We start from the raw sequence: 23458 nt of genomic DNA, 5'->3' as shown, positions 1-23458 counted from the left end.
GCAGTATATATTTGTAAAAGCATGAAAATTATGGAAACACTAACATTAAATCTCAGTAAGTCAAGAATTCCTAACATGAATCAAGGCTCAGAATCTTTAAACGGCTTGCCCAAGGTCTATTGATTACAATTAATTTTCTTTTCACAAATTTTTTGACTGTTGTGACTTAGCAAATCAATTAAATCCTTGAAGTTCATTTGGCATTTTATTTGGCTCCATTTGGGAAATTCTATTTATTACATCGACTTCTTTTCTAGCTTCTTCCCTGAGACCTATCCTTGGTTATGTTTTTTAAATTATGGGGGAAATTTTGTGTTTGTTGTTTTGTTTTCTACTAAGAAGATTGAGGTCATCAAAGATTTTCAATTTCTATCACTGAAATCAAACCTAGTCAGAAAAGATTTAGCAGCTCACGCTGGTTATACTGATATAGGACAATTGTAAATTAGTATTTGACTAGAGAATGGCCTATATGTCATAGGGTTATTATTCCTGCGTAATAGAAGTAAATGTACCTTGAAGCTAATTTAAATTCTCCCTCACCCCTGTCATCACTCCAGAGATGATCGGGAATGGCTCTTAGCAAAATAAAACTGCTTTGGAGCCCAAGAATAACTAGAGAACTGAGTGGCTGCTGAAGACTAATGATTTATATATGCAGTAAAATTACCTACCTGAGGCTATTAAGATAGAAAAGGAAAATGGAACATGACTGTTATCATTACTTTATTATTGTACACTTATATTTTTCAACTTGAATATAAGAGTGCATAAAAACAAATCAGCTGAACGAAATGCCCATTCGTTCTACCACTAAGGGTAAAGGAAATTAGCTTTTTTTTTTTCCAGCTAACTACTTATCTATCCTACCGAAGCTCTGAACATATAGCATTTTCATCTAAATCTCCCTAACAGTGCAGGAGATATATTGTAAATCATGCCATCAAGATTTTTAGCATCTTCTATAATCTAGTCATTTGAAATTGGATAGATAGGTTAGATAATTAGTTGTTTGGCTTTGCTCAAAAGTTTTAAAATTAATAAAAAGCCATATGTTAGTGAAAATAAGATGTGAATTCATAGTTGACAATGTAAGCAAGTGGCTATGGGTCCTATGAATGTGGGGAGAGAATAAAAATACTTGAATTAAATATATACAATGTATGTAGAACTAGAATCAAGACTTCTTTTCTTAGTTCTCTTCTGTAGTAGGGCTGGAGTTTACAGAGCTCCCTTTTCACTGGTACATAAGGTGGGAGAATAGCTCTTACTCTGCATCTTCAAGCACCATAAGAGAGGAAGGTACATAAACCTATTGTATTTATTCATAAATATCAGGTCAATTAATTAGTGAATTCTAAAAGACACTTGATAACTTCTCAGATGGGAAAAAAAAAAAGAACTTGGTTGAATAGAAGAAACAGGAGGTTAGGAAACAGAATACCTGGGAGTATTGCTCAGCCCCAGACTTTCTCTGTAACGTAGGGACTCTGTGCCATAGATTCTCCAAATGTAATCTAGAAAAGAAGACAAACAATGCCTCTCTTAGCAATTCTATATAATTATTTGGAGGGGGGAAATATTGTCTATGGGTGAAATGCCTCAAAATCTCTGTTACTGTGGGACTTCTAACGCTTATTTCCACTTTTATACTACTAGGGTAACAACAGGGTTTCATACGAGGAAAAACTAGTCTATTACATTGTGGTTTTCAGTTTGGCATCAGAGGGAAATCCATAACTGATGTTATTTAGACAGAAACTTTTACTTTCTCTTTTTGAAGTGAGTCTCAGATACTGTATAGTTTGAAGGAAAGTTGCTTTATGTCTTTTAGGAAGTTAGTATCTTATGGCATAAAGATAAACATTCATTTTCTTTTACCATTTCATTTTTCCTTCTTCTTGGAGTAAATGGAATAGAGAACAATGAGAAGAAATGAGAAGAAAATTTGTTTCTTTAGACTTAACATTTTAAATGTACTAAAGCAAGCCCCAATTTTATCAAAGAACCACTAGAGGATATAAAAATAAAATTTCTAAATTCAAATGATTCTCACAATATAGGCTTTGAGACTTATTTTTAAGAATTTACCTAAAGACACAAATATTTTACATATTTCTATGGTGAAGACACACATGTACATACATATAAATACACACATATATATATATGCTTGTATATACATAAATTATTTCAATTTCCAAGTATTTTTTAAAGCTTAGAATTGAATGAATTTACCTTTTGATTATTTGCCATGTAACTTTATTTTTCATTTTTGAATATGGAAATTGTTTATTTTAAAACTTATTCTCAGAGACTTCTGGCACTATCATGGGTTATTCAGAGAAATTCTACAAAACTCCTACAAATGCCTATTACATCCCTTTACATGTTTCCTGGACAAGCTCAAGGATATGAGGGATTTCTGCAGGGTCCATGAAGAGGAAAATGTATGGTCATCAAGTTAATACTGGGACTGCCCTAAGGGCCTTTGTCCAAACCACCCTCCAGAGCCTTGTGGGGTTTTTTGTTTGTTTGTTTTGTTTTGTTTTAATTAATAATTTTTATTGGAGTATAGTTGCTTTACAATATTGTGTTAGTTTCTGCTGTACAGCAAAGTGACTCAGCTATATATACATATATCCCCTCTTTTTTGGATTTGCTTCCCATTTAGGTAACCACAGAGCATTGAGTGAAGTTTCCTGTGCTATAATCTAGGCTCTCATTAGTTATCTATTCTATACATAGTAGTATATATTTGTCAATCCTAATCTCCCAATTCATCCCACAATCCCCCTTACCCCCTTGGTATCCATACATTTGTTCTCTACATCTGTGTCTCTCACACTGGTCAGAATGGCCATCATCAAAAAATCTACAAACAATAAATGCTGAAGAGGGTGTGGAGAAATGGGAACACTTGCACTGCTGGTGGGAATGTGAATTAGTACAGCCACTATGGAGAACAGTATGGAGGTTCCTTAAGAAACTAAAAATAGAACTACCATATGACCCAGCAATCCCACTACTGGGGATATACCCTGAGAAAACCATAATTCAAAAAGATACATGCACCCCAATGTTCACTGCAGCACTATTTACAATAGCCAGGAAATGAAAGCAACCTAAATATGTCCATCAACAGAGGAATGGATAAAGAAGATGTGGTGCATATATACAATGCAATATTACTCAGCCATAAAAAGGCATGAAATTGTGCCATTTGTGCCATTGTGGAGACCTAGAGACTGTCATACAGAGTGAAGTAAGTCAGAAAGAGAAAAACAAATATCGTATAATATCACTTATATGTGGAACCTAGAAAAATGGTACAGATGAACTTATTTGCCATGTAGATTTACTTGTTATTTACAACTCCAATATGCAAAATGCCCATAAATATATAAGGGCATTTTCTGAGAAGATAAAAATTCAAGCTAAATTTTTATATGGCTACTGAGTTGACCTGAGACAATAGGATCTTTGGGATCAGATTCCATAATCTACCTGTGCCCGCTAGGACTGCCACTCTGGCATGGTTTGTTTCTTGGACATTTGCATTTATTTTTTCTCTCCCCAAACCCCTCTTCCCCAGATTTTCACATGGATTACTCCTTTTCACTATTCATACAAATGTTATCACCTGATATTATCCTTTCCTGACTCTACCACTTGATGTTACCCTACTTCTCTTCATTCACTTTGTCACATGATCCTGTTTTATTTTACTCATAGAGATTACAACTATCTGAAAAAATAGCTTAGTTATTCTTCTAGGTGTCAATAAACATTTGCTGAATGGATGACTGTTGACTATTATGTGGATTTTTAGAATATCTTACAAGTAAGAATAGTGACTAAAACAGGATGCTGCATTATCTACCTATCACTTTTTTTCTTGTTTTGTCTGTCTCCTTCACAAGATTTAAAATTTTGTGAGAATAAAAACTTTAACTTATCTTGTTCAAAAAGTCATATATCCTTAGAGGTCACAGGGACTTTAAATATTCAATAAATGAATGAAACTTAGTCTAGATTAATGTTCCAAATATTGAATTGCTTATCTGTTAAATTGCCATAGTAGCAGAATTTACTTCATGGAGTTGCAATAACACTTTATTTAATTAATAAGCAAATTTTATTGAATACCAACCATATAAGAAACTTTAGAACTGAACAGGAAAAATCCTTGCCCTCAAAAACTCTGTAGTGGGAGACCTCCAAGATGGTGGAGGAGTAAGACGTGGAGATCACCTTCCTCCCCACAACTACATCAAAAATACATCTACATGAGGAACAACTCCTACAGAACACCTACCGAATGCTGGCAGAAGACCTCAGACTTCCCAAAAGGCAAGAAAATCCCCACATACCTGGGTAGGGCAAAAGTAAAAAGAAAAAAATAGAGACAAAAGAATAGGGATGGCACCTGCACCTCTGGGAGGGAGGTGCGAAAGAGGAAAAGTTTCCACACACTAGGAAGCTTCTTCACTGGTGGAGATTGTGGGTGGCCAGGGAGGAAGCTTCAGAGCCACAGAGGAGAGTGCAGCAACAGGGCTGCAGAGGGCAAAGTGGAGAGATTCCTGCAAAGAGGATTGGTGCCGACCAGCACTCACCAGCTTGAGAGGCTTGTCTGCTCACATGCTGTGGTGGGTTGGGGCTGGGAGCTGAGGCTCGGGCTTTGGAGGTCAGATCCCAGGGAGAGGACTGGGGTTGGCTGTGTGAAGACAGCCTGAAGGGGGCTAGTGTGCCACAGCTAGTTGGGAGGGAGTCCGGGAAAAAGTCTGCACCTGCTGAAGAGGCAAGAAACCATTGTCTCAGGGTGTGTGAGGAGAGAGGATTCCTTCCCCGTGTGCCCACAGAAGGCAGAGGACCGCCTATGTGAGCTCCAGAGATGGGCACGAGCTGCGGCTATTAGCTTGGACTGCAGAGACAGGCAAGAAACACTAAAGCTGCTGCCATTGCCACCAAAATCCTGTGTGCAAGCACAGGTCACTACCCCCTCACGCCTCCAAAGCCTGTGCAGCCCGCCACTGTCAGGGTCCTGAGATCCAGTGACAAATTGCCCGAGAGAACACATGGTGTACCTCAGGCTGTTGCAATGTCACGGTGGCCTCTGCCGCCGCAGGCTGGCTCCGCATTCCAATTATGACTACGGTACCCCTCCCTCTCCCCGGCCTCAGTGAGCCAGAGAGCCCTAATCAGCCACTGCTTTAACTGCTTCCTGTCTGGGAGGAGAACAGATGCCTGAGGGCAACCTACATGCAGAGGCAGGGCCAATACCAAAGCTGAACCACAGAAGCTGTGAGAACAAAGAAGAGAAAGGGAAATTTCTCCCTGCAGCCTCAGAAACAGTGGATTAAATCCCCACAATCAACTTGATGATCCCTGAATCTGTGGAATACCTGAATAGACAACAAATGTTCCCAAAATTGAGGCAGTGGACTTCAGGAGCAAATGTAAACTTGGGATTTGCTTTCTATAACTGATTTGTTTCCGATTTTTATGTTTATCTTAGTTTAGTTTTTAGTGCTTGTTATCATTGGTTGATTTGTTTATTCTTTGGTTGCTCTCTTCTTTTTTTTAATTTTTAATTTTATTTTTAAATATTTTATTATTATTATTTTCCTTTTCTTCTTCCATTTCTTCTGAGCAGTGTGGCTGGCAGGGTCTTGGTGCTCTGGCAAGGTGTGAGGCCTGAGCCTCTGAGATGGGAGAGCCGAGCCCTGGACACTGGAACAACAAAGACCTCTGAGCACCACATAATATCAATTGGCAAGAGCTCTTCCCAGAGATCTCCTTCTCAACACTAAGACCCAGCTCTACCCAACGGCCAGCAAGCTCCAGTGCTGGATGCCCCAGGCCAAACAACTTGCAACACAGGAACACAACCCCAGTCATTAGCAGAGAGGCTGCCAAAAGTCATACTAAGTTCACAGACACCCCAAAACACACCAGCAGATGGGGCCCTAACCACCAGGAAGACAAGATCCAGACCCACACACCAGAACACAGGCACCAGTCACCTCCACAAGAAGCCTACACAAGCCACTGAACCAACCTCACCCACTGGGGGCTGACACCAAAAACAATGGGAACTATGACCCTACAGCTTGTGTAAAGGAGAACCCAGACACAGTAAATTACACAAAATGAGAAAACAGAGAAATATGTAGCATATGAAGGAACAAGGTAAAAACCCACCAGACCAAACAAATGAAGAGGAAATAGGCAGTCTACCTGAAAAAGAATTTAGAATAATAATAGTAAAGATGATGCAAAATCTTGGAAATAGAATGCAGAAATATAAGAAACGTTTAACAAGAACCTAGAAGAACTAAACAGCAAACAAATAATGATGAAAAAACAATAAATATAATTAAAAATTCTCTAGAAGGAATCAATAGCAGAATAACTGAGGCAGAAGAATGGATAAGGGACCTGGAAGATAAAACAGTGGAAATGACTGCTGAATGAAGAAAAAAAAATGAAAAGAATTGTGGACAGTCTCAGAGACCTCTGGGACCACATTAAACACACCAACATTCGAATTATAGGGGTCCCAGAAGAAGAAGAGAAAAAGAAAGGGACTGAGAAAATATTTGAAGAGATGATAGTTGAAAATTTCCTTTACATAGGAAAGGAAATAGTCAATCAAATCCAGGAATTGTAGAGAGTCCCATACATGATAAATCCAAGGAGAAACATGCCAAGACACATATTAACCAAACTATCAAAAATTAAATACAAAAAAAAAATATTAAAAGCAGCAAGGGAGAACCAACAAATAACAAACAAGGGAAATATCCATAAGGTTAACAGCTGATCTTTCAGCAGGAACTCTGCAAGCCAGAAAGGAGTGGCATGACATATTAAAAGTGATGACACTAACAAATGTAAGGTAGATAGCTAGTGGGAAGCAGCCGCATGGCACAGGGATATCGGCTTGGTGCTTTGTGACTGCCTGGAGAGGTGGGATAGGGAGGGTGGGAGGGAGGGAGATGCAAGAGGGAAGAGATATGGTAACATATGTATATGTATAACTGATTCACTTTGTTATAAAGCAGAAACTAACAAAAAAAATAAAAAAAATAAGAGTGATGAAAGGGAAAAACCTACAACCAAGATTACTCTACCTAGCAAGGATCTCATTCAGATTTGACAGAAAAGTTAAAATCTTTACAGACAAGCAAAAATTAACAGAATTCAGCAATACCAAACCAGCTTTACAACAAATGCTAAAGGATCTTCTCTAGGCAGGAAACACAAGAGAAGGAAAAGGCCTACAAAAACAAACCCGAAACAATTGAGAAAATGGTAACAGGAACACACATATCGATAATTACCTTAAATGTAAATGGATTAAATGCTCCAACCAAAAGACACAGGCTCACTGAATGGAGACAAAAACAGGACCCATATATATGCTGTCTACAAAGGACCCACTTCAGACCTAGGGACACATTCAGACTGAAACTGTGGGGATGGAAAACGATATTCCATGCAAATGGAAATCAAAAGAAAGCTGGGTAGCAATTCTCATATGAGACAAAATAGACCTTAAAATAAAGACTATTACAAAAGACAAAGAAGGACACTACATAATGTTCAAGGGATCAATCCAAGAAGAATACAATACAATATAACAATTGTAAATATTTATGCACCCAACACAGGAGCACCTCCATACATAAGGCAACTAACTGCTAACAACTATAAAAGAGGATATCGACAGTAACACAATAATAGTGGGGGACTTTAACACCTCACATACACCAATGGACAGATCATCCAAAATCAAAATAAAAAGGAAACAGAAGCTATAAATGACACAATAGACCAGACAGATTTAATTGATATTTATAGAACATTCCATCCAAAAACAACAGAACACACTTTCTTCTCAAGTGCTCAAGGAACATTCTCCAGGATAGATCACATCTTGGGTCACAAATCAAAACCTTTGTAAATTTAAGAAAATTGGAATCATATCAGGTATCTTTTCTGACCACAACACTATGAGATTAGATATCAGTTACAGGAAAAACTCTGTAAAAAATCTAAATACATGGAAGCTAAACAATACACAACTTAATAACCAAGAGATCACTAAGGAAATCAAAGAGGAAATCAAAACATACCTAGAAACAAATGACAATGAAAACATGACGACCCAAAACCTATGAGATGCAGCAAAAACATTTCTATGAGAGAAGTTTATAGCAAGATGATCCTACCTCAAGAAACAAGAAACATCTCAAATAAACAACCCAACTTTACACCTAAAGCAATTAAGGAAAGAAGAAAAAAAAATCCCCAAAGTTAGCAGAAGGAAAGAAATCATAAAGATCAGATCAGAAATAAATGAAAAAGAAATGAAGGAAATGATAACAAAGATCAATAAAACTAAAAGCTGGTTCTTTGAGAAGATAAAAAAAAAAAAATTAATAAACCATTAGCCAGACTCAGTAAGGAAAAAAGGGAGATGACTCAGATGAGCAGAATTAGAAATGAAAAAGGAGAAGTAACAGCTGACACTGCAGAAATACAAAGGATCATGAGAGATTACTATAAGCAACTATATGCCAATAAAATGGACAACCTGGAAGAAATGGACAAATTCTTAGAAAAGCACAAACTTCCAAGACTGAACCAGGAAGAAATAGAAACTTTAAATAGATCAATGACAAGCACTGGAATTGAAACTATGATTAAAAATCTTCCAACAAACAAAAGCCCAGGACCAGATGGCTTCACAGGTGAAATCTATCAAACCTTTAGAGAACAGCTAAACCTATCCTTCTCAAACTCTTCCAAATATAACATAGAGAGGAACACTCCCAAACTCATTCTATGAGGCCACCGTCACCCTGATACCAAAACCAGAAAAAGAGGTCCAAGAAAGAAAACTACAGGCCAATATCACTGATGAACATAGATGCAAAAATCCTCAAAAAAATATTAGCAAACAGAATCCAACAGCACATTAAAAGGATCATACACCATGATCAAGTGGGGTTTATCCCAGGAATACAAGGATTCTTCAATATGCAAATCAATCAATGTGATAAACCATATTAACAAATTGAAGAATAAAACCATATGATCACCTCAATGGATGCAGAAAAATCTTCTGACAAAATTTCAACACTGATTTATGACAAAAACTCCCCAGAAAGTAGGCATAGAGGCAACCTACCTCAACATAATAAAGGCCATGTATGACAAACCCACAGCCAACATGATTCTCAATGGTGAAAAACTGAAACCATTTCCTCTAAGATCAGGAACAAGACAAGGTTGCCCACTCTCACCACTGTTATTCAACATAGTTTTGGAAGATTTAGCCACAGCAATCAGAAAAGAAATATAAATGAAAGGAATCCAAATCGGAAAAGAAGAAGTAAAAGTATCATTGTTTGCAGATGACATGAAACTATACATAGAGAATCCTGAAGATGCTACCAGAAAACTACTAGAGCTAATCAATGAATTTGGTAAAGTAGCAGGATGCAAAATAATGCACGGAAATCTCTTGCATTTCTATACAATAATGATGAAAAATCTGAAAGAGAAATTAAGGAAACACTCCCATTTACCATTGCAACAAAAAGAAAAGGTACCTAGGAATAAACCTACCTAAGGAGACAAAAGACCTGTATGCAGAGAACTATAAGACACGGATGAAAGAAATTAAAGATGATACCAACGGATGGGGAGATATACCATGTTCTTGGATTGGAAGTCTCAACATTGTGAAAATGACTATACTACCCAGGAAATCTACAGATTCAAAGCAATCCCTATCAAATAACCAATGGCATTTTTCACAGGACTAGAACGAAAAATTGTACAATTTGTATGGAAACACAAAACACCCCAAATAGCCAAAGCAATCTTGAGAAAGAAAAACGGAGCTGGAGGAATCAGGCTCCCTGACTTCAGACTATACTACAAAGCTACAGTAATTAAGACAGTATGGTACTGGCACAAAAACAGAAATATAGATCAATGGAACAGGATAGAAAGCCCAGAGATAAACCCATGCATATATGATCACCTCATCTTTGACAAAGAATATACAATGGAGAAAAGACAGCCTCTTCAATAAATGGTGCTGGGACAACTGAACAGCTACATGTAAAAGAATGAAATTAGAACACTTCCTAACACCATACACAAAAATAAACTCAAAATGGATTAGAGACATAAATGTAAGACTGGACACTATAAAACTCTTAGAGTAAAACATAGGCAGAACACTCTATGACATAAATCACAGCATGATCCTTTTTGACCCACCTCCTAGAGAAATGGAAATAAAAACAAAAGTAATCAAATGGGACCTAATGAAACTTAAAAGCTTTTGCACAGCAAAGGAAGCCATAACCAAGAACAACAGTCAACCCTCAGAATGGGGGAAAATATTTGCAAATGAAGCAACTGACAAAGGATTAATCTCCAAAATATACAAGCAGCTCATGCTGCTCAATATCAACAAAATAACAACCTAATCCAAAAATGGACAGAAGAGCTAAATTGCTGGATGTGAGGAATGAATCAGGGAGAGAAATCAGTGAATGGAGGGAGACAGGGTGGGTGAGCTTTCCAGAAAATTTAACTAGTAAAGGAGGTTAATCACAATGTAATCAAAGAGGTAGGGGACATGTTTATTTTGGATTTTTCTCTCTTTAAGTGAGCTTGTGGAGATTTGAGATGTGGATTTATCCATGGCTTTTAATGGAGATTTTGGGAAGGAAGATAACATCTCTCATTGGGAACAAACATTAAAGTTGTAAACTGATCAGGCTGTCTTAAGTTCATAGACTGTCACTAGACATATTGCTCTTGAATATTATTTAGGGGTAAATACATGTATTTGTAAGGGTGTACCGTGCAGGCCTCTTCCTCTGTATCAAAAGCATTTCTGTATTCATGGTAAAAATGCCAAGCAAACTTGATTTTTGCTTCAGGAAAATTGCCTGGGTACGTGGATAAATTCCTTATCAAAATAAATACTTTTAGAAACCTTAATTTCAATGATAAAATTACATAACTGTCTTCCACTAACGTGTATAAGCAGTTGTGTAGCCTAGAAAGTCAGAATTTAGGGCCAAGTCTTACAGCTTTTTCAATGTGTAGTTACTTTCCTTCAAAAAAATTAATAAAATTCAACTTAGGTGCTAATTTAGGTTACTGATCTATGTTGAATATTATATCATCCAGTGTATAACACTTAGGATTTTAATCTCTGTCAATGCAAAGTTTCCGGAACTCTTGGATCCTTTGTTTTACCAGGTTAAGACTTAATGGTAATAAGTTAAGACTCTATTTAGGTAAAAGCTTGAAGAGCCAGCAAGTATTTTTTGTGTCTTTTTTTTTCCCTTTCTGCCACAAAAGAAAACATTCCAGACAGAGCTTGCTCTGATAGCCTGGATCCCAAAGCAATGACAAAGTGAAATAGAAGCACAGCCTACCAACAAGGCATGCACATCATGTGAGCTACATGCCTTTCTCTTCTCCTCCTCCTCCTTCAATTGAAGGATTACCTACCCTATGAATTTAGGATCACAGTAATGTAAAAATTCCATGGTTTCTTGATTAATACTTTAGTTGTGACTAATAATGGTAATTATTAAAATTCACAAGGTATTTTTCTCTAGACACTTCTCTGTGCTACTTTTTTGTTTTTCCTTATGTAATCATCTGAATAACCCAATGAGATAGGTACCATTATTATGCTCATTTTACAGGCAAATAAAGAGGCTTACAGAGTATTGGTCAGACTCATATAATAAGTACAAGATGAAAGTAGAAATCAAATCCATATATCCTTAACTCCAGAAACTCATTTTCTAACCACCGCTCTATACTGCAACTCCTGGATGAAGTGTTTATCATCTTTGACACAATAAAGTTTATGTTTTACTTTTCTCTCCCCATATTTAATGAAGATTTCATGGAATTAAAATTCTTTAAGGCTTAGCAACTTAAATATTTAACATTGGGTAAAATTATCTATTTTTTTTAGAAGTTACAATTACTTGCATATATAATGGAACTTGTGGTATTTTGTGTATCTTTTAAAGTTCTAATTTCTAAGTTATATTTTTCATTTTCATGTTTTTCATCATTTATATTTTGACTTTGCTGAGAATCTTAGAAGAAACCAGATAGGTAAAGCTAACGAATAATGATTAAGAAGAAAACAATGACATATTTTGGAACAGAGAAAACAAAAGAAAGAAGAAAGGAAGAAAGAAAGTTACTTAGGCATAGCAATCAATTAAAAATAATATTTATTGATGAAGATAGCTGCTGTGGCCCGCCTGTGGCCTGTACTGTATGGCAGTGCACAGTGGGGTGTCACTCCAGGACCTCACTTCTAACCTATGGAAGGGGTCAGAGCAATGATACCGTGTGATGGAACTACAGTTATATGCTGTCTACAATGCCTCACAACAGGTGGAAGATGTTACAAAAGACCTACCAGGGTTGTTGAGCAATGCAGAAAACCACTATTCAGGGTCTAGAACAGCTGTGTGCAACATACAGGACCCCTGTGGACATGGTTATTAGGAGCCAAGGAATCCACTTTACTGGCCATGAAGTTCAGAAATGGGCTGATAAAAATGCCATACACCAGCATTTCGACCTGCCTTACAACGCTACTGCTGCCAGGCTAATTGAAAGGATAAATAGACTATTTAACCAACAATTGAGATGGAAACTCTCTCTCAATATGTGGATCAGAGGCTAACTCAAGCCCTACAAACTACAGCTGAACACTCCAGGAGCAATCATCCCAGTGCCCATATGATGTTAACCCAGAGGCAACTAAAAAAATAATAATAATATTTATTATGTATGCAACAAATAATGTTGTAAAAAGCCAGTGATCAATATTACAATGATGTGGAAATGCTATGAAGATAACAGACCACATAATGGTGGTAGAGAACCTAACAAAATGGAAAAGAAAAGCTGTATAAAGAGTGAGTCATTGCTCTTGTGGAAAAAATATGACTGGGAGAGGAAGAGAAAAAGAATCTTCTTTAATTGTATTGGCTTCTGGGGCCTCTGTTGATGGAAGAAGCTGAAGGATTAGAATGAAAGCAGGATTATGTTCAGGACACTGGGCACCTTCTTTCAGGATCGAAGGTTCATACTTAAAGCCTCCTTGTGGACTATGATGGTAGGTGCACATGAGAGCTATGTGAAAGGTGGTCTTTGGTAACTAATGAGTTAAGATGCCCTGTGTGTTACTGACCAGGGACTGTGGAGGCTGGGGGTTTTATTGCTTTGTCCATTTGTTTTGTCATTAAAGAGAAAAATACATTATAAATATATACACTAAGGTAGTGTCTTAAATGCAGCCCTTTACAAAAGATGATGGCCGCCTTTTCAGTGGCTTACTGTGAAATTCTATGATGATCTTTAAGGGTGAATTGTTAGAAGACTTTCCAGGTGGAAATTTTAAAAGGTGTAATTGTTTGCCTTATTATGAAAGGCATAGTATTCATTTATTTTATGGTTTCATTTTTCTCTTTTTTCTTTTATTACATATTAGAAGCCTAAAAAAAATCATCCTTCAGTAATTTTTTAAAAATTTCCTTTAGAAAATGTTTCTTTTTTGTCTTTCATCGTAAGACTTTTGACATAAAGAAAAACATCATTGATTTTTTTTCCTTAGCAAACATTTCTTTTAATGGAAACCTCAAATTGGCATGAATTTTCTGCTTGTTTCCAATTAATAGTGTTAATGCAGGTGCAAAAAACAAGCATGTATTTATTTTCGAATCCATTTATTTCCATTGCACTTCAGTACTTCCAATCTAATATCAAACAAAGTACTTCCATAGAAAATGACTTCTGAGTTTCCTTATCTTATTTTTTTTTCAACATAAACTGGATCCATGCAGGAGAAGGTCAAAAGATACTTTATTTCCTTGTTTGAACTTCAGTTTTCCACAAAATGGGGATAATGATATCATCTATTGAGTGAGATTGTTGTGAATATTACTATGATCATCTGTATAAAGTACTCTGCATGGTGCATGACACATTATGAATGTCAAATACATGTTAGCTATCATACTATTATTGTTTCTCTAAGTGATGCATAGTCCACTTTCCCTCCCTCTTATCCTTTTCAAGTGTGTTTTAATACACCAACATGGCCTTTACCATAGCTTGTGCTGCATTCTGGTATAGCATTACTCTAACTAGTGGTCTGCTTTCAGGCAAATACTACAGTAGAGTGAATCCACATAGACCTGAGATTTCCCTTAGTTGAATCCATAAACATAGCTCAGATCATTACTTTAGTGATTTTCTATGTTCCCATATCCTTGTTCTGTAAGTTTCAATGGAATCAGAGTGGAAAGTTTTGTTACATGAAGTCAGAACAAACGACTTCGTAAAGCAATTATTGAAATATATTGCAAATGAAAGATGCCAAAAAGAAAGTTTTACAAAATGATTATTTGAAAATGTAAATAATTGGAAAGATACTATATATCGATAAAATATGACATATAATGGAGGTAAAAAGAAATTCTACAACGACTTTATAGTTTAAAGTGACACATTTGGATACCCTAATATCCTGAAGGAGTTCGCATTATTTCCAAAGTGCTAATGCTCCCGGGTTGTCATCACTTATTCAATGAAGAAAGTGCCAAAAAAAGAAAGAAAAAGCCCATGGTACTATTGGTAAACCAGAACTCTCTTTTTCTCCAAAGACAGTGTTTAGGAGAATTTTAAATGAGCTCCACTGTATTTACTCTTACAAGCTAGAGCAGAAGGATACTGTGATGAAATATAGCCCCTCAATAAAACTATGCCCCCAGCACTTGTGCTCACAACCAAATGTCCACAACTGCAGCCTTAAAGTATCAGGCTTATCTATTACTTGGCTACACATTTATAACATATTACCCTCATAAAGCTCAAGGAAATAAAATACATCTCAGCTTTGCACTGTGGAAACCTCAGCACTGGCATTAAGACCTTGAGTTTGCATTTAATGTCTCTTCTGGATGTTGGAATTGGACTGGCCAGTGCTGTTTTTATGAGATTGAGCCAGAGAGTTCCCTTTATCAGTGAGAATGCAGGATACAAGTCTCACCTCTTATAGTGCACAAGTAAATATGCATGTATGTGTGCATGGAACTTGCACACATACATGCATATTTGGTGTCAGCCTGAGATTTTATTGCATTATCTTTACTTGTTTCTTTCTGAATTGTCGTTGTTGTTAAGCCTTGAGAAATGTTTAGCTTTGCAAATTCCTGCCAACGGTTGATGATGAATGCTATCCTGGTTTAATATGTTCATTTTATTGACTGCTGACATTAAAGAATAAGGGCTAAAGTGCCAGTATGTAGCATGTTAGATGCTGCTAAAACAATGTTTTTTTCACAGCATCTGATAGATTTTCTAAGTTTTGGTTATAAAGATATCAATTTTATTATCATTACAAATAGTTTGAAAACTACATATCAATTTATTTCTAGGTGACATTTTTCTATACACTTTTCTAGAGAAAAAGAATTATTGGAAAATCAATGGCACTATGAGAGAGATATTACTGAATATTCCAGGGCGTATTTATGTTTACCAATGGAATATTAGTAATTCATGCTGTAACACCCTTGTATACTACATTTGTATTCTACTTATTATGGGTTGAGAAATGTGTCCCCCCCAAACTTGTACATTGAAGTTCAAACCCCCAGTACCTTAGAATGTGGCCTTATTTGGATTCTTCCACAGACCAAGAAATGCTAAAGATTCCTAGCAAATTGCTAGATGTTACAGGAGAGGCATGGAATAGATTCTTCCTCTCAGCCCTCAGAGGCTACTAACACTTGCTGACACCTTGATCTTGGACTTCTAGCTGACAGAATGTTGAGAGAATAAATGTCTGTTGTTAAAGCCACTCAGTTCATGGTACTTTGTTACAGCAGTTCTGGCAAACTAATACATTACCCAACCAGAACACACTAATAGAGGCATAATCAGTTACAGCAAGCAAGTGTTCGCATTAGCCCATCACTGTTTCTGCCTGATGGGTGCCCCTGTTTTACCAGTTACTAAATTTGTGAATATCACCCCTGCTACTTCTCTCTCAGGGACAATTTTCGCACAAGGTATAAGACTACAGTTAAGCCTCAATGCTGGCCTTCAGTTTCTAAATTGAAAATAAAGGCATTTGAGTAAATAACCTTTAAGCTGTCATGGAATTCTGAAATTCTCTGAATGTTATAATTCCAGGAATGGAAAGAACTAGTATTTCCAAGTTGCAGATAAGAAAAACTGAGACTCAAAGCTGTTGAGATAGATTAAGGACACATGGCCTGGAAGTTTCAGAAGAGGAATTCAATTTAAGACATATGATTCCAGTGGTTTTCCTATTTGCCACTGTGTCCCTCAAATGGTGACTTGCAATACAAACATTGACTATGCAGTAAAATATAACATGGATATAAAGTACATCCTGGTCAAATAGGTTTATTAGTTACTGTCAAGAAAGTGTCATCTTGATTTTTTATTAAAGGAGAGGTGTTTCCCAAATACCCTGTAATTGTAGGCTTTATTATAGTGTTGCTGTGTGATGGATATCCTTGAAAGAAAGGAGTTGCTCAAGCAAAGCCAGCTGAAAATCAGCAAACTGTACTTAAGGATTACATCTATGGCTGTAAATAGATTTTTAGAGTTCACATTTTATTTGTGTGTTTTTATAGCAATCAATAGGAAGCCATCTATAGCATTTAGGTGTTCCCATGCTGATTACTGTGATAGCTACTGAATCAATGCTAGGACACTCGATGTGTTAACAGGTTATATTGGCTGGATAAACACATCATTTGAATAGAATAGGAAACAACGGTAGAGGGTCAGCATAAACTAAAAAACATAAAAGTCTAGTTGAATATGGAATGAAGGAAGTATAGAGGCAGTTCCTAAATTCTTTCAAGGAGTAGGACTCTCCAGTGGTACTAACATTTAATACTATGTCAAAGACACATTGACAATAATTCCAAGTCTGTTCATTGTCATATATTCTGCAAGACCAAAACTAAATTGCTGCAAAATAGTATCCCCCTCTCCTGTGGTTGCAGTGGACCCCACTGCTCTGCCCACTGAGATTCTGGTTTGGTAGTTTTTGTGCTTTTGACAGTGGAAAGAATAGTGGTGGCCCAATCACATTCCCATATACCACTCTCAGTAAGTGAAAGGTGGTGAGAGTTCATTAGTCCATTCCCTTATTATGAAGAAATTTGTATTTATTGGGGCAAATCAAATTCCATATAAGATGTCTCCAGTTTAAATCTTAGAATCCTGGAAAAAAATGACTCAGAGATTGCAATTTTCTTGACTAGATTTTAGGAAGTATTCTCTAAGATGGCTAGAATCTAAATTACAAAGGAATTTATATTTCAGATCGGTACCTTGGAACCACTTACAGGCAACCTTAGCACGTTTATTCCATAAGGTGCTATCAGCTAAACCTAAGTGACAGAGCAGCCCCCACTGAATTCACATTCACTTTGCAGTGGTCTTCAAAGGACACTTCCCAGGGATGAAAGTTGAAGTGCAACTAATCTGGAAAAAGTAAAAAAAAAAAAAAAAAGTGACATTTTAAAATTCTTAACCAGAACATCACAAAATAGTAGAAGTAATTTAAAAACTGATTTTAAAATGATCAAGAAAGGTAAAAATTAAAGAGATCAGAGAAAAATTAAAACTCATATATAATATAATTGTATGTTTGGATGTTTGTTTTAAAGCTTATCTGAAAAATATCCTAAAAAATTATGATGAAAACATTTGTATATTTTGGGTATTAAAAACAAATTGAGGGATTTAGAAGAGAAATAATTGTGATGTTTATATCTTAATATTACTTATTTGGAGAATAAAAAAGTGGAGCAATGTAACTGTATTTTTTTAAAAGCATACAGCAGGAAAGTAGGTGGGTGATTTAATTCAATATATTTATTCAAATGCACAGAAATTCATGGGAGCTTTATAATTCAAAATAATTAAATTATCAAAAAAATGACACCCTTTTAAACACAATTTAATTGATGATTTTCTGATTCTTTTGTAGAAATATAAGGATCTTTTTGTTACCTTTGTTTTTGTAAAAAGGGACGTAACATGTAATTTAGGTATGGAAAATATTTCAATGTTATAAAACTAAAAGAAGAAATACATCATTTAATTTATATGAAGAACAAATGGAGGATATTAAAATATCTTTCACATGATTTTATCTTCTTCCATTAATTATGGTATTTATATATTTTATTTCTATTTGAATTACCTATATTTAAATTATGAGCAAAAATGCATATGTCATTTTGTAGTCATATTAAATTACTAGTGTGATTTATTTTGTTATAATCTTAACTTTCCCATTGTTATTTTGTATATCTTTATATATAGATTTAGGAAATACTGGGCAAAAAGAAAGCTGTAGAAAAATTTAGAATTAAAACTGTATTTGTATGTATAGAATATCATATTATGACATTTTATAAATTATGTATCCTTTGGTAATTTTTTACGAAGGGTTATGAGCTAAATTTCAATGCATTTTTTAAAACCTGGTTATTAGGTACTATAATCCCAATTCATTATGGGTTTTGAATTTCAACAAACCTCAAAGAAAAAAATGTTTCATCAGCAAAATTATTGCATCTTAAGGCAATATTTAATTATTAATCTTATAAGGTTTGTATTTTGGTTTCTTTAGCTGCCTTAGTAAAGAAAATAATAGAGGGTCCAATAAGACTGCAGAGAATGTGCATATACTCAATTAAAAAAAAAAAAGCTAGGCTGGCATTTTAAAATATGTTGGTCTTTGGAAAAGTCTGAACTCTCTTCTGAATCAGTGCTTTTTAATCAAAGCCTGAAGTGAGAACTTCTTTTTTATCATTTGCAAAGTTATGCTGTGAATTATTGCCATTATAAAGAGTTTGCTTCTGATATGAAACTAAAAATTAGCAGAGAATCTTGAAAGAATTTTCTGCTATGTTTAGAGTGTCTTGAAACTTGGAAGCATTCTAGACAGTACTTTAAATGTTAATTTTTAAAGTTATCATTTTGTCTATTAAAGTCGTAAAGGGAGTCTACTGATTAATGTTGCATTTATATGCTTTAACTGTAATTGTATATGAGGCTTTAGTGGTTTGGAATTCCATTTATATAACATTTATTGTTATAACACAAAGTTTGCTGAATAAATAGCACATGGGTTATATCTCTAAGAAACAATGATGATTTGAGTAATTTCACAATAGTAAGGTCAATAACCATACTAATGACAATAGTTTATATTTTTTGAGTGCTTAATCTGTGCTATACCCTATGCTTAGCAGGTGATAAAGACAATCCCATTTTTCCCTCAAAGATAATCCCATTTTTCCCTCACAACAAATCCCTCACCTATTTACTACTATATTATCCTTCTGTTTCACACTGGAGCAGGAGATTCCTCAAGGTCACACAAAGTTAAAAGATCTTTTCCCTTGTACCCATTTTTTAAAATGTTCAGAACCTAAATATTGAGAAAACTGGTACATCTACATTTGAAACATCTCTTTGATTTTAAAGCCTACATTCAGAAGTACTATCCTTTATTATCTCATAAATTACTAGACCAAAATTATCCTACTCTACTTGGCCTTTTAGGGTTGTATTGAAAAAGTATTGAGAATTTACCAATGCCTATTTCAGTCACTCTCTACTGGAAATGTATACATACTTTAGGAGGCTCAGTTATCTTCGTTTCAGTGATACAACTCTAAACAGTACTTTTCCTGAAAGTCTTCAAGGATTTGAATATTGATTTGCCTTGGGAGTGTGGGTATGTAGCTGGAGGGCAGGTGATACTGCTGTACTAATCCTCCAGCTACTAAAAGTGGGATGTGAAACACTAACTTCTTGAGAAAATTGCTACAGGCTCTGCTTTTTAACCATTAAAAACTCTCATTTATTTCACAAACTTTCCTGTTTTTAGTTTCATGGGTCTAAGAAAAATTACTAACACTGTGTCCACAGGGACAGCAAACAGTCCTTGAGTAATTTTATAGGTGCCGGTGGCTCAGGTTTTATCATCATCATCATCATCAATGTCAGGCAAGGTATTTCTTCTCATTCTTAAATGCAGGCACTATTATCTGATGGAGAGAAAACAACTGGGATTAAAGAAGCTGAAATCCATTCTCAATTTCTTCTCTCTTTTTATGACATTGCATTCCCTCAGGATGCCTCTGTAAGAGGTTTAATGTGAGATTCCATCCTGTTTCTAAAATTCCAATGTAAATTTAGCACAAACTATAGTGTCTCATGATATTATGAAATAGAGCAGGCATGTTAACTGATCTTCCAAAAACTGTATGATTCTCTAATCATGTTTGAAGTAGCTGATTTACAAATGTAAGCATTTGTTTTAAAGCCCAGACAGTTATTTGATCTGATCCTGACTGAGGTCTAGTTATTCTTTTTTTTTTTAATCCAAAAATATACAGTTTGTTTGATTCGGTTTAAGTTTTCAAAGTAGAACATTAATTTGAAGGTGACATTGTCTGGGGCATTTGCCTCTTGCTAAGAAGAGAGCATAAGGACAATGGAGGCAAAGAGGACTTATACAACAGCAGTCATTTTATCTGGTTTGCTATTTCCTGCATTCAAACAAAGAGAAATGAGTTGTACTTGAGCGCATTAGAAGACATATCCCCATAGGCTTGGATAAAAATGTAAAAAAATCTTTCCACTTGCACTATTTGGAATTATTTGGCATCAGAATATTGAGACAAGTGAGAAAGAAATTGAGTTTGGAATATGGTCCCTACTCTGTCTTTGAATTTCACATTCAGTACTCCTTTTTAAAAGCTCCCATAAGAGCCCATTTCCATATTATTTCTCTTTATGCTAAACTTGATAGTCAAATATGACTGTTTGAAGTCTGATATTCAAATATAAGAACACAACCTGGAATTTCAAACACAATTGTATAATAATCTTTGGGCAGAAGAGAATCCAACAAAATTCCAGTGAATTGAAACACCTGCTTTACAGATAGCCCATGGAGGACAAGACATACACATGTGGGCAATTCAACAAATTTAACAAGACCTAATGAGCCTTGAAACTGTAATTTAATTCTTAATTTCTGTGAAGTAAATTTAGTAATGACTGATAAGGATCATCACCATCCACACTTAGGAGGTATTAACAGGGAAGTGGAAACACCTGTCCTTCCATGTAAGGCGCTTAGTTCACTTTAAGATCTGAAGCTGCTGTCCCTTGTACAGGAACAACAAAAAAAGATTCCAGGGTTAAAATAATCTTAAAAACAAAATTCCATACTATACAGCATTCTGGTTTTTAAAATCAAATTCCATAGCTACAAGGTTAAGGCTAAAAATTCTTTATCATTTGTTATATTGCCAGGGAAGAGTAAGTCTGGTATGATCTATATAACCTTGGGTGATTACCTGTATGCATGACAGTGGTTACACACAAAGATGTGTTTGCTTTGTACAGCTGAGTTCTAGAAGAGCCTACTTTCTTGCAATGGGCCTCCTTTGTTAATATCACAGTACAATCTCTGTGCATTCTTTCTGATGTTATTGTTTTAGTGTAAGGATTTTGCTTTTGTTTTTAAACAAAGACACTGGTCATTTTCAGTGTTAATTAAGACCATGATTGGATATGTTGGAGACCAAGAAAATTACCCTACTAATGGAATTTAATATTTGTTAATAAAGTGCAAGAATAATGTTATAATACCCATTTTCCTCTCCAATCTTCTTCCCATCATGACTTCTCATTTCCATGAAGACACTTCATGAAAGTACCAACTGATGAAAATATTTGTATGTCCTACTCGCTCTAATACACTTTTATAAGTGAACTCAAATAAATTAAGCATCCAGGGGATACTCTGAAGGAGAAAATCTGTCACAAAAGCCCAAGAGGTAGTGTATATTACTGGAAAGGATGGAGCTCCAAAATTCAAGCCTTAATTTCTCCCACCTCCCAGCCTTCTAGTCTAGTGACATCACTTGAATAGTAGGTGGCAGGAATGAGTTGATATCCTTTCCAATTTTTAATTACTCTGTGACTCAGTTTCCTCATATATAAATAATGATTTGCTCAACCCCATGTTTCTTGGGAGAGAACAATGAACAAAATGTTTGAACTTACTCTGTCAGATTTATGTGAGTTATTATTATTCCCATATTCAGTATTTCATTAATTAGATAAAATTAATTCTGTGTGTTTACTATCATGCAGGCAGAACTGCTAGCCAAGTATGAGAAGGGATTGTTGAGAGGGCTCTACTCCAAGTATTCTGAGGAGCTATCCAGGGAGAAAGATAATTTGGGTTTTTCTTGTTCTTGAAGAATAGATGACAATGAACATATTTGGGATTATTGTTAATGACAACAATAATGTTAATATTTATTATTTTATTTGTAGTGCAACCCATTGAGCACTTACACAGAGGGAATAAGAGATTACCTGAGGAGGATATGGCTATAGGGCTATAAAGTTATAGAAATAGGGTACCATATAGCATGGAAGTAAGGAAAGAATATGGTATGAAAGTGGGAGGTTGGAAGCAACAACCACATTATATGGTGAATATCACACAATTTTTCAGAGACAATCAAATAAAATAAATTCAACTGGCCTGAAGGATATGGACTTGATCTAAATTAATTTAAAAATTAGTATGTAATAGAAATCACCTGGGTTGGTAGCTGAGTGCAAATTTCAGGCTAAACCATCTGAGACTGTTTCAGGAGCATTACTGTCCTGAACCCAAGGAATTGGGTCATGTACCTTATCTAGTTGGTTTAAAGACCACACTGAAAAATACTTAGTTAGTTTACTTGAATTATGTGATTAAAAAATCAAAATCAATAAAATTTATCTTTTCATTTTTCAATTGAAAGTAGAATAATAAAAAATAATAAATAAGTAGAATAATAAATAATAATAAAAAATAAATAAGAATAAAGGCTTAAGTAGAAAAATAAATAATAATAAAAGTTAAGTAGAATGGTATTGTCTTTATAAATTAAATTAACCAGAAGTTTGTTTGTTTGTTCACATAATTTTTATTATGAAAAGTTATAATTTGTATTGGGCATGTATTCCTGATATTATGGAAAACATCTGTTTGATTTCCTTTTTTTTAATTGTTGAATTTTATTTTATTTATTTTTTTATACAGCAGGTTCTTATTAGTCATCAATTTTATACACATCAGTGTATACATGTCAATCCCAACCGCCCAGTTCATCACACCACCACCACCACCACACCACCGCTTTCCCCACTTGGTGTCCATACATTTGTTCTCTACATCTGTGTCTCAATTTCTGGCTGCAAACCGGTTCATCTGTACCATTTTTCTAGGCTCCACATATAT

At 35.3% G+C, this 23458-nt stretch overlaps 1 long non-coding RNA gene across 1 annotated transcript in view; it reads right to left on the bottom strand.

Moving 5' to 3' along the window:
* Positions 1–1444: 1444 nt before the first annotated feature.
* Positions 1445–23458, bottom strand: part of LOC137211093 (uncharacterized) — a 191420-nt gene continuing 169406 nt past the window's right edge. Inside the window, exon 3 of the long non-coding RNA XR_010936884.1 lies at positions 1445–1517. This is a non-coding gene — a long non-coding RNA (uncharacterized lncRNA). The remainder of the gene's footprint in view (positions 1518–23458) is intronic.

This window comes from Pseudorca crassidens, chromosome 2 (assembly GCF_039906515.1).
Source record: "Pseudorca crassidens isolate mPseCra1 chromosome 2, mPseCra1.hap1, whole genome shotgun sequence".
In the NCBI taxonomy this organism is placed as follows: domain Eukaryota; kingdom Metazoa; phylum Chordata; class Mammalia; order Artiodactyla; family Delphinidae; genus Pseudorca; species Pseudorca crassidens.
This window is presented reverse-complemented; position numbering and strand designations above follow the sequence as displayed.